Source organism: Dama dama, chromosome 2 (assembly GCF_033118175.1).
Source record: "Dama dama isolate Ldn47 chromosome 2, ASM3311817v1, whole genome shotgun sequence".
NCBI lineage: Eukaryota > Metazoa > Chordata > Mammalia > Artiodactyla > Cervidae > Dama > Dama dama.
Genome location: NC_083682.1, coordinates 1,286,123 through 1,306,752, shown reverse-complemented (window position 1 = coordinate 1,306,752; position 20,630 = coordinate 1,286,123).

Below are 20,630 nucleotides of genomic sequence, written 5' to 3'. Positions count from 1 at the left end.
TGACTGCTGGGGGGAGGCCCCGGCAGCGGTCCCTGTAGTCCTGTGACTCATTTACCAGGACACCAGAGAGGCTCAGCCCTGAGGGAGGCCAAGGTGGGTGGGGGGCCCCGCGGCCTAGCCTGGGGTCCAACAGCCCTGCCCCGGGGCTCACGTGGGTCCCAGGTGTTGCTGGCCAATCGAAGTCCCACACGCGGGCTCCAGAAGGCCCAAGGGAGCAAGGAACTCTTCTCTTCTTGACTTAGAAAGATCCTTTCTTTCTCTTGTATTTTGACAGGAAAATAAGCCTGTGGTCGTGTGACACCCCCCAGTGGGGACTGGTCCCATCTGACGCACCTGCTCCAGCCGGGGAGGACCCCAGCCCTGGGACCGCGTCAGCCCCCAGCGCGTCCCGCAAGCTCCTCAGGACCCTGGGCTTCCTGCGGGTCAGACTCTGAGGCAGGGACTCCCGAGACAGGCAGCACATTCGGGGCGGGGGAGCAGCCCCTGCCCACGAGCCTGCAGGAGCCCCTCAGGAGTGTCCCTGGGGCCGCCTCCCCGCCCTTCATCTGTCCTTCATCAGCTCAGGCCACCCCTGCAAGGGCTTAGCCCCCAGATCCTGCAGCCCCCACGCTGGAGAGAGGCTTAGGTGGGGACACACAGCACCTTCCACAAGCGGCTCGTTTGGTGCACAAACGGGGGTCAGTCATGGAGATCCTCCCAGCAGAGGCTCTGTGACCCCTCCAGGCTCCTTGCTCAGGTGTCCTGGCCCCGGGCTGTCTCTCACTTCCAACCGTGAAGGAGAAAGAGGCGGAGAGGGGGGAAAGGCAGGGGCCGACTGGAGGGGGCACCCCTCCTGCCCCAGGCCCCACTGGACCCCGGGGGAGGCTGGGGTTGGGACCAGGGCCCACGAGCCCTGCTGGGGCTCACAGCAGCGGGGTCTGGGAAGGACAGAATCAGGCCAGGAGGGCAGGGAGGCTGGGCTGGTGGGTCCCAACATGGGACTGCCCGTCCTGCGCACGGAACACCAGGGCTGAGCCTGCGGGAAAGCTGCGGCCTCCTCTGGAGCCCTGGGCTGAAGGCACTCGGGACCAGTAAAGCTTTGCTCCCAGAAAGGCCGGGGCAACAGTGCCACCTGGTGGTCATCTCTGCACACGCCACCTGCCCCCTCCCTGGTGGGAAAAGAGCATTTCCCAGCACAACGCCCCCAGCCTTGCACCCCACTCGGGCAGAAGGTGACTTTCTCCTTAATTACGCAGCTGAATTCAGGAGCTTACTGAGCTCACCAGGAAAGAGCTACAAGTTCCTAAAAGCACTCTTGGAAAAGCGGCCAGGGGTGCCTATCCTGGCATCAGCCTCCCCCAGAGCGTACGCCATGGATGAACATGAACTTGGCACATCTGTCCAGAGTGGCGGGGTGGGAGGTGACCCCAAAGATCTGATCCATGTCTTCCGAACGCTCCCCACTTTTGAAACCACGGGGGCAGTTACGCTGAGAGGTTCTAGCCACCACTAGGCCCCGGTGACGTCACAGACGACGTCGCAGGATGTGGACGTCCTGGCGCCCTGATGGCAGCTCTCCAGGGCTCAGGAGAAGACAGCAGGCAATTTCAGGAGGCTCTCATCTCCCCAGTGTGACGGCTCGCTCTGCGTGTCCCTGCGGCCCGGCCTTGGTCAAACACCAGTCCAGATGTTGCCCTGAGGTGCTTTCCGATGAGATTAGCAGTTAAACCGGGAGACTTGGAGGAAAGCAGACCACCCGCCCTCTGTGGGGGGCCTCACGCAGTCAGTCGAAGGCCTGACATGCCAAGACTGAGGTTTCCCAGAAAAGAAAGATTTCAACCTCAAGATGGCAACACAGGGAGCCGGCCTGCCGCCCTGCCCACGGAGCTCAGATGCGTCCCCAGCTGCATGAACCAGCTCCTTACACTAAACCTCACGGAGAGAGAAGACCACCCACCAGTGGCTGTAGCTCAGGGAACCGGGAGGTGTGCGCCCGCATCCCAGGAAATAGAGACGTGCCCACGGCTGACTGGAGCTGGGCGTGGCCAGGGCCCCGGGTGGGTGTAGGGGGGCAAGGCTGTCGGGGTCCACCTCGCGTCCCTGGTCTGGGGAAGCTGAGAGGCTCCCGGGAACGCTCATCCAAATCTTCCACATTCAGTTACTAAACAGCACTGAACGCCCCACCTGACCCCACGCAGACAAACCCAGGGGCCCAGTGACGCCAGATCTTTCACCTCTGGGAGACTCTTCTGAATGATGCCCTCTTGCTGGCAAAACCAGAAAGAGTCGCTTTGCCTGGGCCACGGTCACCCGCGTGGCCGTCAGTGAACCAGACTCTGACCTGCATCCTCAGAAAACGGGTGATGTGTGAGCAGACGGCATCTTGAAACCGGTGGGTCTCATCAGACAAGCGCTTCACCCCGTGGCGTGTCCTGTTGTCTGTCACCACCCGAGGTTCTGCCGGTCTTTTCACTGCAAAGACTGGCTTGAGGTCTTGTACCTGTTGTGGAATCCTGCCCCAAGGCCACAGGGCCGAGGCCTTGCCTTGAGGCCGCGGCCACAGCAGCAGAGCCCAGAACCAAGGTCATTTCTGGGACTGACTGAGTCCCTCTGTGATTGTTGCCAGAAGCCCCCGACCGTCACCAGCAGGCTTCCTGATCCTAGTTAGGCAAGAATGCCCATCCCCGAATAGCACCCTAACCGATCACCTAATGCCAACCTTCCAGCAGGAACTTTCTTCGTCTCGAGGCTAAAAAGTTGGCTGCTAACCCGCAGTGGGCTCTCCCTGGCCGATGGGAGCGTGGCCCTCTGCACTTGCAGAGCTCACATGGACTCTGCTCTCTGCTCTCGACCGCCTCCCTCCTTTGTGAAACGCTCTGTGTCCGGACATTCTTTTCCAGCCCGCACATGGACTGCCAACGACACCTGTCCCTCCTGGCAGGCCTCGTGGGCAATGCCTTCTTCTCGGCTCTCTGACGTCACAGCCCCCCACAGTGCCCAGGAACCCGACAGCAGAGTGACCTCAGCCCCAGATCCTGGGACCCTCGTGGCTGGGCCTGCCTCGAGCAGCCAAGGAGAGGGGCGCCTCCGTCCTTTCCCCGCCCGGGTCTGCCGGTGCAGGGAGGTAGGCCAGGGCACTGCTGACGAAAGGCAACCTGTGTGATGTGGTTACCCCCCGGGGGGCAGGGAGGCAGCTCAGGGCGGGCCCCACACATTTCTGGGGACTGTGAACATGGCGCTGATGGGTTCAGTCACATCTATAAACCATGGGCAGCGTCTGGTAGGCAGGACACTGCCCCCCGCCCAGGCCCTCTGGCTGCAGCTCTAAACACAGACGGCTGCTGTTTCCCCCTAAAGGGGCTTTCTTCCAGATGGTTCCTGGTCCATGAGGAGCCGCCACCCGGGACGTCCCGGCCCCCAGAGGGCGCAGCGGGAGCCCGAGCGGCTGGTCCCTGCAGAGGCGGAGCTGGGGGGCTGCGGAGAACGGTCAGCCGGCCCACAGAGGCACAGTTGAGGCAGGACTCAGGGCCTGCTCACCACCAGAGCTCTGAGTTACTGAATAAAGTGTGAGTGGACCCCTTTTTCCATGTTTCTGCCTTAAACAGTGCTTACAAACTCAGCTAACGTGTGTTTTTGTCATTTTGAAGGTAGCCAGAATCTCAAGAATTCAAAAATTAGAATTCCCCCGATGTCACCCACTGCTGGCAGGACTGGGCTTCCCAGCGCGGACGCGAAGGCCTCTGAGGCCCAGGCCCGCCGGCCAGCCAGGCCCGCCTGCCGCCCCCGCGGCGTTCCCAGGCTGAGCCTCGCTGCAGGCTGCAGACAGCGCCTCTCTGCACAGCCGGCCTTATCTCATAGCAGCAGCTGTGGGAGAGATTAGCTCTTAAGATGAGCTTGGATTTGAAATATTTTCACCAAAGACAGAAATGTTTGAAGATACCAAGTTCCCAACGTCAGTTTATCGAAAGGTATTTGGGCCTTTGCAGGCCAGCACTGATGGCCGCTGAAATCCGCCTGCTGGGAACATTCCATGGGGCTTTACAGCTTCGCCACAGACCCTGGCCACTGTGGGGGCCGCTGGGGGCGGGGGCTCAGAAGAGGACGGGCTGGCTGCCTTTCCGAATCCCTGCTCTGGTCTCACGGTGGGAAACGGGTGGGAAGAAAAGCATTAAGGGAAACACAGCTTGAAACCCATTCCCTGCCTTAAAGAAAATTACATGAAATGGCGATTCTTTTGCACGAGGGAGATGTTACCATGAACATACTTTACTGAATTTTCATTCTTCAGACATACATACCACATACACACTCCACTCTTTCAGGCTTCCATGAGCCAATAATGAAATATTGCTTCGAAATCAGTAGTCTTTGTGAGCAAGGACAAACACCCACTGCCAGGTACCATGGCTAGAGTCCACTTTCCTGGGTTCAAATCAACTAGGTTTTACCATTTTCATGTCAGCCCTAAGGGGGCTTCCCTGGAGGCTCAGGCGGTAAGGGGTCCTCTTGCAACCCAGGAGACCCTGATTTGATCCCTGAGTCACAGAGATCCCCTGGAGAAGGGAATGGCTACCCACTCCGGTATTCTTGCCTGGAGAATTCCATGGACAGAGAGGAGCCTGGCGGGCTATAATCCACAGGGTCGCACAGAGTCAGACACGACTGAGAACTAATATTAACATGAGCTCTCAGTTCGGTTCAGTTGCCCAGTCGTGTCCGACTCTTTGCGACCCCATGGACTGCAGCATATCAGGCCTCCCCATCCATCACCAACTCCTGGAGCCTACTCAAACTCTAAGGGTTTACAAAACATCATTTTGACATGATGAGTAGATTTGTAATATTTAAAACTGCCCATGGGTTCTGTGAAATGCAAACTTTTGAGGGGACTGGAAGCAGAGAAGGACAGAAATCAGACACTGAAGCTGCCCCGCTGACTCCTCGGCCCCTGGGATCCAGCACGGTCACTCCCGCACGTCAGGAGTTAAACGGCAGAGACATGTTGTTTGTTCCCAAATAGCCCGTTAATCCCCTGAATGAAGTTCCCATCCCACGGCCCCGGGTTACTTATGGCAGTTACTTGCTGTAGATAAGTTTGCTTTCAGCCTAGGAACCTTGCAAATAAGCAGAGATAAGAGAGGCAAAGTAAAAATAACTGCTAACAACTTGAAGCTTTGCAGGAGCCTTGCGATCCAGCCTACGTGAGCAAGCAGCAGGACAAACAAATGTTCTGCTCCCTTGACGGCCAGGTGGCTCCATGAAGTCTGCAGCCCGCCTGCACCCTTTCATCTCCAATCCCCTGCTCGCCCTTTCTGTTAGCGCAAAAGAAGCCGCATCCCACCCCAAAGAACGTGGTTCTTTAGGGCATTAGTCCACCATCTTCTGGGCCTGCCGGCTTCTGGATAAAGGCACTGTTCCTTCCCCGAGACCCCCCTCTGGACTCCCTGGCCTGCTGTGGAGCCAGCCGTACAGTCTTGGACTGGGCAACAGAAGGACCCTGGGAGGAGGAGTGAACACTCACAGCTTCACATAAGAAAGCTCACTCCCGGGCCTGCCTGGCGGCTCAGTGGTGAAGAAGCCTCCTGCCAGTGACCAGGAGACCCAGGTTCGATCCCTGATCTGGGAGGACCCCACACACAGGGGAGCAGACGAGCTCGTCTGCCACAACTATTGAGCCCGCTCTCTAGAGCCCGGGAGCTGCGACTGCTGAGCTCACGTGCCCCAGCTGCCGATGTCCTCACGCCCCAGAGCCCACGCCACGTGGCGAGAGAAGCCGCCATGGTGAGAAGTCTGGGCAGCACAGCTGGACGTGGCCCCACTCAGCAGCAGGGACCCAGCACCGCCAAAGATAAATGGACATCTTTGAAAAAGCACACTTCTTAAGTCAGAAAGAGATAGACAAGCATTGCATATTAACACATATATATGGAAACTATAAAAATGGTACTAATGAAGCTGTTTTCCGGGCAGGAATAGAGACTCGGACACAGAGGAGAGCCCTACGGACACAGAAGGGGCAGGAGAGGGTGGGATGGGTTTCACAGGAACTACCGTGCGTGAACCAGATCGCTAACAGGAGGTTGCTTTAACACAGGGTTGTTAGGCTGATGCTCAGCCTGGTGACAACATGGAGAGATGGGATGGGGTGGGAGGTAGGAGGGAGGCTCAAGGAGGGGACATGTGTGTACCTCTGGCTGACTCATGCCGATGTATGGCAGAAGCCAACACATTGGAAAGCAATTATCCTCCAATTAAAAGTGAATAAATTTCTAAAAAGAGTAAATAAAAAAAAAAAAACACTTCTAATGCACGCATTCACAGCAAATGTTGCCATGGTGATCAGGATCCCTCATCCACGAGGGCTGCAAGCATTCAACCCCTCAGGACCCTTACCCCTCTCAACACTCTGTGATCTAGAGAGCAATGAAAACTAAGGAAAACGCATTTTGCCTCCATTTCCCCCCATTTCTGACACTTTTCCTTTGTCACACAGCCTTTGGATTCTCTGTTAATAGTTTTTCACTGTTTTCTCTTTGCCTTTCAGTCTGTGTGGTTCGCCAGCCCTATCTTTAGTTCAGATTCTTTCCTCGGCTGTATGGAGACTCCTGATGACCTTTTTAGGAGGCATTTTTAGTTCTGTTACTGTGTTTTCTTTACTTTTCTCCTTTGCCTTTCACTTCCCTTCTTTTCTCAGCTTTTTATGAGGCCTTCTCAGACAACCATTTTGCCTTTTTACATTTCTTTTTCTTGGGGATGGTCACTGCCTCCTGTACAATATCACGAACTTCCATCCATAGTTTTTCAGGCACTCTGTCTATCTGATCTAATCCCTTGAATCAGTTTCTCACTTCCACCGTATAATCGTAAGGGATTTGATTTAGGTCATACGTGAATTGGCACCCACTCCAGTACTCTTGCCTGGAAAATCCCATGGATGGAGAAGCCTGGTAGGGCTACACTCCATGGGGTCACAAAGAGTTGGAGATGGTGAAGGGCAGGGAAGCCTGGCGTGCTGCCGTCCATGGAGTTGCAAAATCAGACCTGACCGAGTGACTAAACCACTACAGTGTTTCCTATTTCTAGCATTTAAACTTTTTTGTTTATTTTTTAAATTTATTTTTAATTGGAGGATAATTGCTTTGAGAGTGAAGAAAGTGTTAGTCATTCCATCGTGTCCAAGACCCCATGGACTGTAGCCCACCAGGCTCCTTTGTCCATGAAATTCTTCAGGCAAGAATACCGAAGTGGGTAGCCATTCCCTTCTCCAGGGGATCTCTGAACCAGCGATCGAATTGTGGTCTCCTGCATTGCAGGTGGATTCTTTACCATCTGAGCCACCAGGGAAGCCCAGTGTAATTTATTTTTAATTGGAGGATAGTTGCTTTACAATACTCATTTGTTTCTGCCAGACAACAAAGGGAATCAGCTACGTGTACACATGCATCCCCTCTTCCTTGAGCCTCCCGCCCCCGCCCCGGGTCATCACGGAGCAGCAGGCTGAGCCCCCTGTTATACGGCGGCCCCCACCAGCTATATATTTTACACGCGGTCGTGTGTGTGAGTCCATGCTGCTCGCTCAGTTCATCCCACCCTCCCTTCCCCTGATGTGTTCACAAGTCCATTCTCTACATCGGTGTCTCCACCCTGCCCTGCAAATAAGTTCATCAGTGCCATTTTCTTCTCTCTTATAATTCTGACCTTCCTGCTGAAATGACCAGTGTGATTAGAAGACCCCCACATGCCTCCTCCCAGAGAAAGCCTTCAGCCCTAACCACCATCTGGGCCATATCATGAGAGGTGAGGGGCTCCTTTCTTGGCACGACTGTAAGTACAGATGGACTCGTCAACAAGTACTCTGAGGCTGACGCACTCAGCGCTTAGGTATGTGCTGTCATATGTGACCATTCATCTTCTCCCTGTCACCAAATGTCCCGCTGGACAGATACACAATTTGCTTATCTGCTATGCAGTTTATGGACACTTGAAATGTTTCCAGTTCTGGGTTCTTTGGGATAAAGTGCCTCTGAAAGATTTTGCATCTGTCTTTTTGGTTAACATCACCATTCACGTCTGTTGGGGTATATAATAATCAGGGCGGATTTGCTGGGAAACCGTTTTTGAAAGTAACTGAGCCAAGTTTTGCCCCTTCAACAGTGTGTGAAAGTCCCAGCTGACCTCACAGCCTGGCCACAGCCATGAGGTCTGTTCAAATATTTTGCACATTTTTCCGTGGGATTATGTGTCCTTTTAAAATTATTCACAGAACTTTAATAACTTAATTTAAGTTATTCATAGCATCCTGATCATAGTTCTTTGTCAGATATATGCCTTTCCAACATCTACTGCAGGCCTTCTGGTTGCCTTTCATTTTCTTAATAGTTCTTCTTAATGACGTATTTCTTCAATCTTAGATATACTGAACCATCATACTTCACCCTTCAAGACAACACAGGTCATTGTAAAGTTGTCCTCCTAGGTTTCCTGTCTGTGCTCAGAACACTGGAGTGGGCTGCCGTTTCCTTCTCCAGGGTATCTTTCTGACCCAGGGATCGAACCCAGGCCTCCTGTGCCTCCTGCTTTCTTTACTGCTGAAGTGCCAGGGAAGCCCCGAGGTTCCTATAACAGCATTATCATTTTTAACCTTTCGCGTTTAGAAATGCAATGTCTCTGAAACTGACTTTCATGTATGGTGTGGGGTAAGGGGTAAACTCTTTTTTTCCAACATGGACAGTCTGTTTATCACAAACCATTCATCCAAAAATCAAAGAATGACCCTTTCCGAGCTGGGCTGAAGATTCACGTTGGTTATAAACGAGGCTCTTGTATAAGATGAGGGGACCCTTCACAAGCATGCTGCGCAATGCAGTAGCCATGAGTCACATCTGGCTACTTAAAATTAACTACGTACTATGCGTGCTAAGCAGCTTAGTCGTGTCCGACTCTCTTCAATTCCATGGACTATAGCCCTCCAGGCTCCTCTTCCATGGGACTCTCCAGACAAGAATACTGGAATGGGGTGCCATTCCCTTCTCCAGGGGAGCTTTCCAACCCAGGGATCGAACCCACATCTGTTATGTCTCCTGCATTGGCAGGTGAGTTCTTTACAACTAGCGCCACCTGGGAAGCAAAACTAACTATAAATAAAATTTAAAATTCAGTTCTTCAGTCTCTTGGGTTACTTTTCAATGGCTCAGTAGCCAAAGAGCGGGTTAGGGTCCAGCAAATAGGACAGCATGGACATGGAGTAAGGCTAAGAGGACAGACAGGCTGTGGGTGGTTTGTGCGGCTCCATCAGTCACCTCACAGTGCTTCCTACTCCTTTCTCTTAAACACTCTACCTTCCTTCTGACTCTTGATGTCAGGGAAGTGAATCCTCCAACTTTGTTCCTCAAGAGCACCTTAGCTCCTCAGGGGTCCTTTGAATCTCCATATAGATTTTAGAAGCAGCTTATCACTGTAAACAAAGTGTACCTTCTGGGGTCTTGATATAGAGGACGTTGATTCTATGTATAAGTCTTAGAAGAATCGTCATCTTTGTAATATTGGCTTTGCAAATCCATACACATAATATTTGGCTTTATCAACTTCCCTCAAAAATATGTCACAATTCTCATTCTTTCTTTCATTTCACACCTAGATCATTATTTTCTTAAATTCCCTTGTTAATGATGCATTTTAATGTTAATGAGATGATTAGATAGCATCATTAACTCAGAGAACATGAATTTGCACAAACTCCAAGAGATAGTGAAGTCTGGCATGCTGCAGTCCCCGGGGTCCCAGAGTCAGACAGGACTTAGCGACCAAACAACAACAACAAAATGATACATTTTAACTTTCATTTCTAGGTTTTTTTATTGTAACTTGTTCAGTTCAATTCAGTGGCTCAGTTGTGTCCAAGTCTTTGCGACCCCATGGACTGCAACATGCCAGGCCTCCCTGTCCATCACCAACTCCTGGAGTTTACTCAAACCCATGACTATTGAGTCGGTGATGCCATCCAACCACCTCATCCTCTGTAGTGCCCGTCTCCTCCTGCCCTCGATCTTTCCCAGCATCAGGGTCTTTTCCCATGAGTCAGTTCTTCGCATCAGGTGGCCAAAGTATTGGAGCTCCAGCTTCAGCATCAGTCCTTCCAATGAATATTCAGGACTGATTTCCTTTAGGATTGACTGGTTGGATCTCCTTGTAGTCCAAGGGACTCTCAAGAGTCTTCCCCAACACCACAGTTCAAAAGCATCAATTCTTTGGCACTCAGCATTCTTTACAGTCCAACTCTCACATCCATACATAACTACTGGAAAAACCATAGCTTTGACTAGACAAAGCTTTGTTGGCAAAGTAATGTCTCTGCTTTTTAATAAACTGTCTAGGTTGGTCATTGCCTTTCTTCCAAGGAGCAAGAGTCTTTTAATTTCATGGCTGCAGTCACCATCTGCAGTGATTTTGGGGCCCAAAAAAATAAAGTCTGTCACTGCTTCCACTGTTTACCCATCTATTTGCCATGAAGTGATGGGACCAGATGCCATGATCTTAGTTTTCTGAATGTTGAGCTTTAAACCAACTTTTTCACTCTCCTCTTTCACTTTCATCAAGAGGCTCTTTCATTCTTCTTCGCTTTCTGCCCTAAGTGTGGTGTCATCTGCATATCTGAGGTTATTGGTATTTCTCCCGGCTATCTTGATCCCAGCTTGTGCTTCATCCAGTAGCAAAACATGATTGCTTTTTATATTGATCTTGTATCCATCTATCTTGCTATATTAACTTAATGATTATAATAGATTTCTTTGACCTCATACATTTAAAAATATCTTATTCATGAACTTCCTTGATGATCCAATGGCTAAGAATCCACCTGCCAATGCAGGGGACACAGGTTCAATCCCTAGTCCAGGAAGATCCTGCATGCCAAGGGCCACCAAGCCAGTACACCATGACTACTGAAGCCCACACACTTGCTCCAAAACAAGAAAGTTGCTGTAAGTTTTATAGATTTAAAAAATCAGACAGGAATGTTTACTTCTAGTCACGGTTTGCTGAAAGTTCTGTTAGGCTGTGGTTCTCAACTGGGGGTAGTTTTGTCCCCCAAGACACTTGGCAGAATCTGGAGACATTGGCAGTTAGGGTGCAGAGACATGACTTAACATGTGCAGTGCTGCTGGGCACCCGTGGGCGGAAGACAGGAAGCATCTAACATTGCCCCTTGCCAGCCACAAAGAGCTCTTTGCCCCCAGATGCCAGCTCACATTCCCATGCATTCCCAGGGAATCTGCACGTCGCGCTTTTCAGATCGAGGGAACAGAAAGTCCTGCTTTCACAAGGCAGAGACAGACACGACCTATGAGACAGCTGTTTACATTCCTTCTTGCTTCCCAGGACTAACTGATGTCTCTTGGTCCAAGAAGGAGACTTGGGAAGGGGCAGCTGTGGATCTGTTTGATTCCAGAAGCCGCCCCCTTGAGGCCTGAGGGGGCTCGTGAGCAGAGGCCAGGGCTCCAAGGGGCAGGAGGAGCCCCGGGTCCGGCAGAACTCACCGGCTTGGACCGGACACCCCCACCCCCAGCTCAGCCCTACCCGGTCCCCAGGCTCTGACCACAGAGACACCGGTGTCCATGGCAGAAGCTGGGCTCATCCAGAACGGCCTCCCTCCATCCCAGGGAGGACGCTGACAGACAGTAGATTCCAGACACGGATGTGCTTGTTCACACAAACACATGATCGCACGTGCACATGTGTTTACATCATGTGAAGGAATTATCCCATTTCTGTCTCATTGTTACTTATCAGGTATTGGCAACTGTGATCAATACCTTTCCATGAGCGTGGAGGTAGTTGATGGGTTTTTCCCCTTCTACCCATGAAGCGTAGTATTTTCATAAATGTATCAGTATTAAACACACTCACATTCTTGAGGTTAGGCGCTCAGTCATGTCCAGCTCTTTGCGACCCCATGCACTGTAGCCCACCAGGCTCCTCTGTCCATGGGATTCTTCAGGCAGTAATACTGGAGTGGGTAGCTGTTCTCTTCTCCAGGGGATCTTCCCGACCCAGGGATCAAACCCAGGTCTCCTGCATTGCAGGCGGGTTCTTCCCCGTCTGAGCTTCCATTCTTGACAGGCGTTGTTACTTCCGGCGTCTGAGCCTCCGTTCTTCACAGGCGTCGTTACTTCTGGCATGCGCTACTGTGTTAACAGCACTGGGTTTGGTTTGGCCCCTGGCATTCAGCAAACCGGCCCTGTTTCTGCCACGTGGAGAGGCGGCAATCCCGTTCCAGTCCTGCTTTCCCAGGTCCTCACGTCTAAGTGACCGTGGACCCAGAATGAGGTCTCGACACCCAGAGACCCTGGGGCGTCCTGAGAAGGGGTAGCTCTCAGGGTCTGAGAGGTCAGGGTGGTCCTGAGGATCTCTGGTAACATTTTGATCAATTTCTCTCCAGCTATGTCCCCAACAACCCTGAATATTCATTGGAAGGACTGAAGCTGAAGCTCCAATACTTGGGCCACCTCATGTGAAGAACTGACTCATTTGAAAAGAAAAGAACCTGATGCTGGGAAAGATTGAAGGCAGGAGAAGGGGACGACAGAGGATGAGATGGTTGGATGGCATCACTGATTCAGTGGACATGAGATTGAGTAAGCTCTGGGAGTTGGTGATGGACAGGGAGGCCTGGCGTGCTGTGATTCTCGGGTGGCAAAGAGTCAGACACGACTGAGCGACTGAACAAAGGCAAAACAAGAACATCTCTTCATCTCTACAGCTGCATTTCCTTCTCATGATGGTCTCCATGTGTAACTCCAACTGTGTAAACACAGTTCTTGGGCCCTGGACTTTTAACCCATGTCATTAAAGAAGCTTAATTAAAAAGGAGATTTTATACCCTTATCCCATCTTGATGTGCCCATGAGCACTGGTTAATTCTGCCCCATGGCCTCTCCAAGACATCAGCTTGCTCACAACTCTTGGCTGTTATATACACAACTTCTGTTGTTACCATTTATTTTTCCGATCTCTGTGAAACTTCCCATATTTTTCAACTTAAGCAGGGGGTGTAGACAGGACAGCCCAAAGCTGAGAAAGGCAAAAAGACGTCCTGACGACTATGCAAGCAAAGGAAAAAGGAGAGGGAGGGAGGGAAGGAAAAGACATATATAACTAAAACATAATCCAGAAAACAAACCTGAATTTCGTAAAGACAGTTGAGAAAACACAGCAAATTAAAATATGGCAGGATCATTGATCAAGGCTGTATATTGTCACCCTGCTTATTTAACATATATGCAGAGTATGTCATGTGAAATCCTGGACTGGATGAAGCACAAGCTGGAATCAAGATTGCTGGGAGAAATTCAATAACCTCAGATATGCAGATGACACCATAGTTACGGCAGACAGTGAAGGACTAAAGAGCCTCTTGATGAAAGTGAAAGAGGAGAGTGAAAAAGTTGGCTTAAAACTCAGCATTTAGAAAACTAAGATCATGGCATCTGGTCCCATCACTTCATGGCAAATAAATGGAGAAACAATTGAAACAGCGAGAGACTTTGTTTTTTGGGCTCCCAAATCACTGCTGATGGTGACTGCAGCCATGAAATTAAAAGACACTTGCTCCTTGGAAGAAAAGCTATGACCAACCAAGACAGCATATTAAAAAGCAGAGACATTACTTTGCCAACAAAAGCCATCTAGTCAAAGCTATGGTTTTTCCAGTAGTCATGTATGGATGTGAGAGTTGGAATATAAAGAAAGCTGAACGCCGAAGAATTGATGCTTTTGAACTGTGGTGTTGGGGAAGACTCTTGAGAGTCCCTTGGACTACAAGGAGATCCAACCAGTCACTCCTAAAGGAAATCAGTCCTGAATATTCATTGGAAGGACTGATGCTGAAACTCCAATACTTTGGCCACTGATGTGAAGAACTGACTCATGGGAAAAGACCCTGATGCTGGGAAAGATCGAAGGCAGGAGGAGAAGGGGATGACAGAGGATGACATGGTTGGCTGCCATCACCAACACAATGGACATGAGTTGAGTAAGCTCTGGGAGTTGGTGATGGACAGGGAGGCCTGGCGTGCTGCAGTCCATGGGGTTGCAAAGAGTCAGACGCGACTGGGAGACTGAACTGAACTGAAGATCATTTGAATAGGACTCACAGATGAAAAAGATAAAACTGTAAAATAAGCTTTAAAAGGAAGTCATAGAGGCCAGTGGACAAATGATGACCACTGGAGATCATTACAGACAAAATCAATGAAACAGAAGAGCCCCGAGCAGGACACAGATGGCAAGAAATGGAACAGCAGTAACTACGAAGAAGACTGCAGAGACCCACAGAGCTCCGTTTCTAGCCACCACGAAAGAGAGGTAAACACATGTGGGGCAGCGCCCACCCCGCCTCAGTACAAGTGGTAGAGGTGCAGTAAGTGGGCCCGAAATGTACTTTTTAAGATATATGAAATTCTCTGTGACCTGGAGGAAATTCTGCTAGTCTACCTCTAAAGAAGATAACAACTTTCCCATGGGAAAATGGATACAGAATGCTCAAGACTAAGACATATGGTTGATTACATTCTAGAATTCCAAAGGTTTTAAAATATGTGGCGAAAATAGCAATTCCCTAGTCCCCATTCCATGGGGTGGGGAGGGTATGGCTAACTGGTCGACTCCAGACCTGTCCCTCAGAAACATCCTAAAGCCAGACATGCAGGAGAAATAGCTTCAGGAAACTGGTGAAAACAAGTCTGACCGGAAACAATACAGGAGGCCACAGCATCATTCAAGCAAAAGAAAATGGGAAGGCATCCCTACGGGAGAGGGGGCCAGCACTGCAGGACCCCCGGCTCCTCGACAAGAGCCTGAGAGGACCCATCCCTGGGGACTGACTCACATCAGAGAAGGGCCATGGGAGAGGCCCTGATGGGAACCCATAACGTGGGGATTAATCCTGAGTGATTACAAATAATGATCAGAGCCGGGACCAGCAACAGAGGCCTGGAGTGTAACACTGTGAACTGCAGAACCTCCTCTTCATCTCCTTCACTGATTCTCCCGGTATCTTCTAAAGGGGCCAGGATACGACCATCAAAGCTGGTGTCACAAACGTCCTTTGAAAACTGTCTCATCTTTGCCAGTTTTAGGTTCTCCCAACCTGTCACCCCTCCTGATCCTCCCTTCTCCAAAGAAAGAATCCACACGGACATACTTCAAGATACACAGGCATATGTGTACATCCTGAAAAATACAGAGTGGCTTTGATGTTTTTATTTGAAATTGACAGAAATGTTGTCCTACAGCTGCTTTTATTTCAGTCCTCTTACTTATGGAGTACCATACTTCTGAAAATTCAGGCATGTTTCTTGGTAGAAACCCAGTTCTTCTTCCTCTGGTACCTAGTTTGCCAACATGAGACCATACCCCCACCTTAGCTGTGTCTAAGTTGTGGACACCACAGGTGCCCCCACCTTCCTCCCCAGGACCCAGGCCCGGCCACCTTCCTCCTGTGGGGTCCAGGCTCTCAGTGCATGCCTAGATGGGCCATGGTCCCATCACACGGAAAGGGGCTTCGAGCTACGCCCATCTCCAGGATGTGATGTGAACTCCAGTGAGGCACATCTGAAGGACACTCACAGCACCTCCGGACAATAAGAAAGGCCCCGAGTACCACCCGCCACCATCACTGCCCCTGATTTCAGAGGCTCAGGTGCCAGGTTCCCCCTTCTCTGCCTCCTGTCCTGACCCAGCCCTGCCTCTCAGGGCCCAGTCCCCGCACCTGGAGGGTGACTGCCCCTCGTCCTGATCCCTGAACATTTCTGCTTCCACATTTGGCAGAATTGTTTGTTCATTTCCTCGCAGAGTCTCTAAGACTCTGTAGAATTGGCTGTGTGGTTTGGGGGGAACAGCATCTATCCGTCCACCACCGCCTTGCATCAGCGCAGGTGTAGACAACGCCCAGTACTTTAGTAGACAACCAGCCTGGGGGGGTCATGCTGGTCGCTGACCCTTGCTCCTCTGCACCTTCTGTTCCCTGCAAGAGAACCTCTGTGATGCGTGTTCTCCTGAGTTACCGTCTCTACAGCCTGTAACTCGCCCTGATCAGCACTGCAGCACCTGCCCCGGCTCCCAGTGGATTATGGCTTCAGGTGACAGAGGAAGGAAACCTCACGTGATCCACCACCGAGTCCCCGGGATCACAGAGCAATGAGAAGGGACAACGCTGCTCTCTCCCTTCCCTGCAGGCTCACTTGTAGGAAATTCTTAACATGGAGCTGGCAGTCCATGGATGTACATCAGGTCTGATATGGAGTCTTTGAATTCGATGCAAAGTTATGTATTCACGTGAAGATATGTGGACTTATCTGAGGAAAGCCCAGCAGGATTTCAAAGAGAGGCATATGCACCAGAAGTCCTTAAGCACGGGGCTACCAGTCTGGTCCCCGATGCGGAGGAGGAAAGGGCACGGAAGCACTCCTGGGTCTCAGCATCAGAGGGTGAGGATGAACTGACACGCACCACCTGACGACACAAGGACATCTCTCATCACAGGAGACCGTCCTCCTGGGGCAGCTCATCGCTGGGGGGGCCTCCGGGAGGGGTGAGGCCCTGCTGTGCTGACGGCTCAGCGGGGAGGTTTCAGGAGCCCCTCCTCACCGGCTCAGGCCTGAGACCACTCTGCAGGGCTCAGTTACCCTAGAGGTGATCAAAACATCAAAGGGGATGAAGGCTTACTCTAAGGACCCCCAAGTGAAGATATAAGTCCTCTGATACCTGGGGAGGGAGCCACTCAGAGGGAGTTACTGGGACTTCTCTGGCCACCTTAACACACTGTCTGCACCTGGATTCAAGCCTTTCTCTCTGTAACTTCAGGGGGACGCCCGGCCTCCACCCTGGCTGAGCTGCCTGCAGGCCTGAGGGCCGCTCCTGGGAGGTCCTGCAGCGCCATCGTGTGGCCGCAGGAGGAACAGCATGGCGTCTGTCCCCTCTGAGCTCAGAAGGGTTCACACCCATGGGACAGCTGGGACATCCTCTTTCTTCAGAAGCACCTGTGAGAAATCCCGACTCCGCCTATCCTGAATTTTACCTGTCAACCCTGCCAACCAGGTGATGGGCTGAGGAGAGAGGTCTCAGAAGACCAGAACCAACCTCCTTGTTATCACAGGAGCACCTTCCTGGATGGAGCGTGACGAAAATCCTGGGATAAGCACCTTACTCCGTGGTTTCACCAAGCCTGAGGATCTCCATAGAGTCCTGCATAGACGAGACACCGAAGGCCAGAATAGCCCCTGGACAGCAGCCCCTGCACATAAGGAAGGTGAGGGGCCGTGACCCTCCAAACCCGGAGAAGTGGTTTCAAAGGTGACATCACACAGGATCGATCCAGGCCCAAGCTCAGCATCACTTCCCAAGACCAAGCTCTGAGCAACTCTCCACCTTCTCTGCACCTCCACGCCCGTGGCCATCAAACGAGTGTCACATGCTGGGGGGCACCTTCCCCGAGAACAAGATTCCACAAACAAGGCTGACAGCAAGGTGCAGAAAGGACTGTGTGAACAGAGAGGACTCAGGTCACGTGAGGCAGAGAGACCCCTGCGGACGCAGCACAAGACCCAGGAAGCGACCCTCTGTCCAGCTCACGCCTCTCCCCGGACAGGGAGGCAGACCCTCGGGCCCAGGAGGCCCCACCCTGGGCACCTGCACTCTCTCTCCAGCTGCCCCTCTGCCCGGCTCCACCCTCACACCCCCTGCCCTGGGCTGCTGGGCCCGTGGCCCCAGCTGTGGGAGCGCTGGCTGTGTGTGGCTCTTGTGCTGCACGTGAATCACAAACGGCAGCTGAAATCGGGACGTGTACTATCTCACAACGTGGTGTTCTGTTCCACTGAAAGATTTAGGGAATGCCCACGCCCGTCGCTGTGAGCACGCCAGCACTGAGACTGCTCTGGTGAAACACCTTCTTCATACCTGAACCGGGCCTGGGTTTCCTAGAGAGATGGGTCTGGAAATGAGGAATGTGAACCTGAAACCCCTTGTGATCTGAGGAAGCAGGAAGATAGCAAAGAAAGACTACTCGGTCATGCCATTAGAGTGAGGCAGGAACTTGAAAAGACTCCCAGAAAACAAACTAGAGACAATGTGAACACCAGGTTTTCAAATGGTTTGTAAAAACACCAGTTTTCAAATGGTCAAATATATTTAAATCTCAGAGTCCACAATCACACACCAATAATACTATAATAACATGCAGAAGGCATACCTTAGTATAACTGTAAGACGCCTCATCTAAGTTTTATAGATGCCATTGTTGTTCTGTTGCTAAGTCATGTCTGACTGTTTGCAATCCCTTGGACGGCAGCATGCCAGGATTCTCCATCCTTCACTATCACCCAGAGTATCCTCACACTCATGTCCATTGATTGGGTGATATCATCCAACCATCTCATCCCATGTCGTCCCTTCTCCACCTGCCCTCAATCTTTCCCAGCATCAGGGTCTTTTCCAATGAGTCGACTCTTGCATTACATGGCCTAAGTACTAAAGCTTCAACATCAGTCCTTCCAATGAATATTTGCAGTTGATTGCCTTTAGGATTGACGGCTTGGTCTCTTTACAGTTCAAGAGACCTTCAGAGTCTTTTCCAGCACTACGTTCAAAGCGTCAATTCATTGCCACTCAGCTGTCTTTATGTTCCAGCTCTCACATCTGTACATGACTCCTGGAGAAACCATAGCTTTGACTATATGGACCTTTGTCAGCAAAGTGATGTCTCTGCTTTTTAATACACTGTGCAGATTTGTCATAGCTTTTCTTTCAAGCTGGAATCAAGTTTACCAGGAGAAATATGAACAACCTTAGCTGGGCAGATGACACCACCCTAATAGCAGAAAGTGAAGAGGAACTAAAGAGTCTCCTGATGAGGATGAAAGAGGAGAGTGAAAAAGCTGCCTTGAAAGTCAACATTCAAAAGACTAGGCATCTTGTCCCATCACTTCATGGCAAATATATAGGGAAAGAATAAAACAGAGGCATATTATATTTTCTTGGGCTCCAAAATGACTGCAGGTTCATGGTAATCAGAAGTAAAATTCTACCATGGATACAGAAAAGAGAAAGACACAGGAACCAAGGCATTCCACTACAGAGAATCATCAAGTCACAAAGGAAGAAAGAAAGGAAGGGAGAAAAAATAAGCTGCAGAATAGCAAGAAACAATTGACAAGATGACAAGAGCAAGGCCCTAACCAGCAGTAATCAACGTAAAGGACTCAAATTCCACAAATAAACACATAGAGAAGCTGAACTAAAACAGAAAGTCTCAATTAAAACATAATCCAGTAGAAAAAGTGCAATTCCTACAAATGCTTTAATTATATACTGAATTAAAATACATGACAGAATCATTTCAGCAGGAATCAGAGATGTTCTGATAAAACTATAGGAGGAATGGAAAGGAACGTGTAGAGATCTATAGAAAGAAGGGACCATCAGCGATCCTTACACAGAAAACATGAAAGAGAAGAGCGTGGAGAAACCAGAGATCATCAGAAATTGAACAGCTGCACTAGAAAAAAAAACCTCTGAGAGGTTCACCAAGCAGGTGAAAAGGCAGAGGTGTATCATCAGCAGAGGTGAGCAGACGTGGGGACACTGAACACCCAGCCTCACTGCAGTCGGTAAGCACCTCAGTAAACAGAGTTGAAATCTATTTTCTGAATAAAGAAACTCTCCATGACTTGAAGGAGAATCTGCACGTTTAGCTGGAAAAGGATAACATGTTCCAGGGGAAAAGAGATACAAAATGCTCAGGATTAAGACATAAGATGTAGAAGGTTTTAAGAAATGTTGCAAAAACACCAGTTCCCCAGGCCCGGGCCCACGGGGCGGGGAGGCTGTGGCTATCTGGTCAATCTGGGCCCTGTCTCTTGGAAACATCCTAAACCCAGCAATGTAGGAGCAACATCTGCAAACACCTGAGGGGAGCAAAGTCCCCCTGAAACAGCACCTGTGGACACAGCCTCCTGCAAGTCCTAGAAAACAGGCTCCATCCCTACGGGCCAGGCCAGCACTGCAGGACCCCCGGCTCCTCGACAAGAGCCTGACAAGGACCCATCCCTGGGGACTGACTCACATCAAAGAGAGCGATGGGAGAGGCCCTGATGGGAACCCATAACGTGGGGATTAATCCTGAGTGATGACAAATGATGATCAGAGCAGGGACCAGCAACGGATGCTGGTGTGTACACTGTGAACTGCGGAATCTCCTCTTCATCCCCTCGTTAATTCTCCTGGTATCTTCTAAAGGGAACCAGGAGATTACCATCAAATCTGCGTCACAAGTTTCTTTTGAAAGCTGTTTTCCCCTGACTTGGTTTGTGTTATTCCCATCCTGGCACCCTGTTAAGGAGGGGCTGGACTCCTCTGATCTCCCCAATTTCCCGCAAAAAAGAAGACCTGGGACACACAGTGTATCTTTTGATGTTTTTATTTGAAATTGACACATATGCAGTGCTACAGATTTTATTTCTTTCCTTCTACTTGCTGAATATTATATTTTTGAAAATTCAGTCACCTTTTATGTATGAACGCAGTGCATCTTCTCTCTGGTACCTAGTTTTCCAGCATGAGGCCACACTTTAGCTGTGTCTTAGCTGTGGACACCAGAG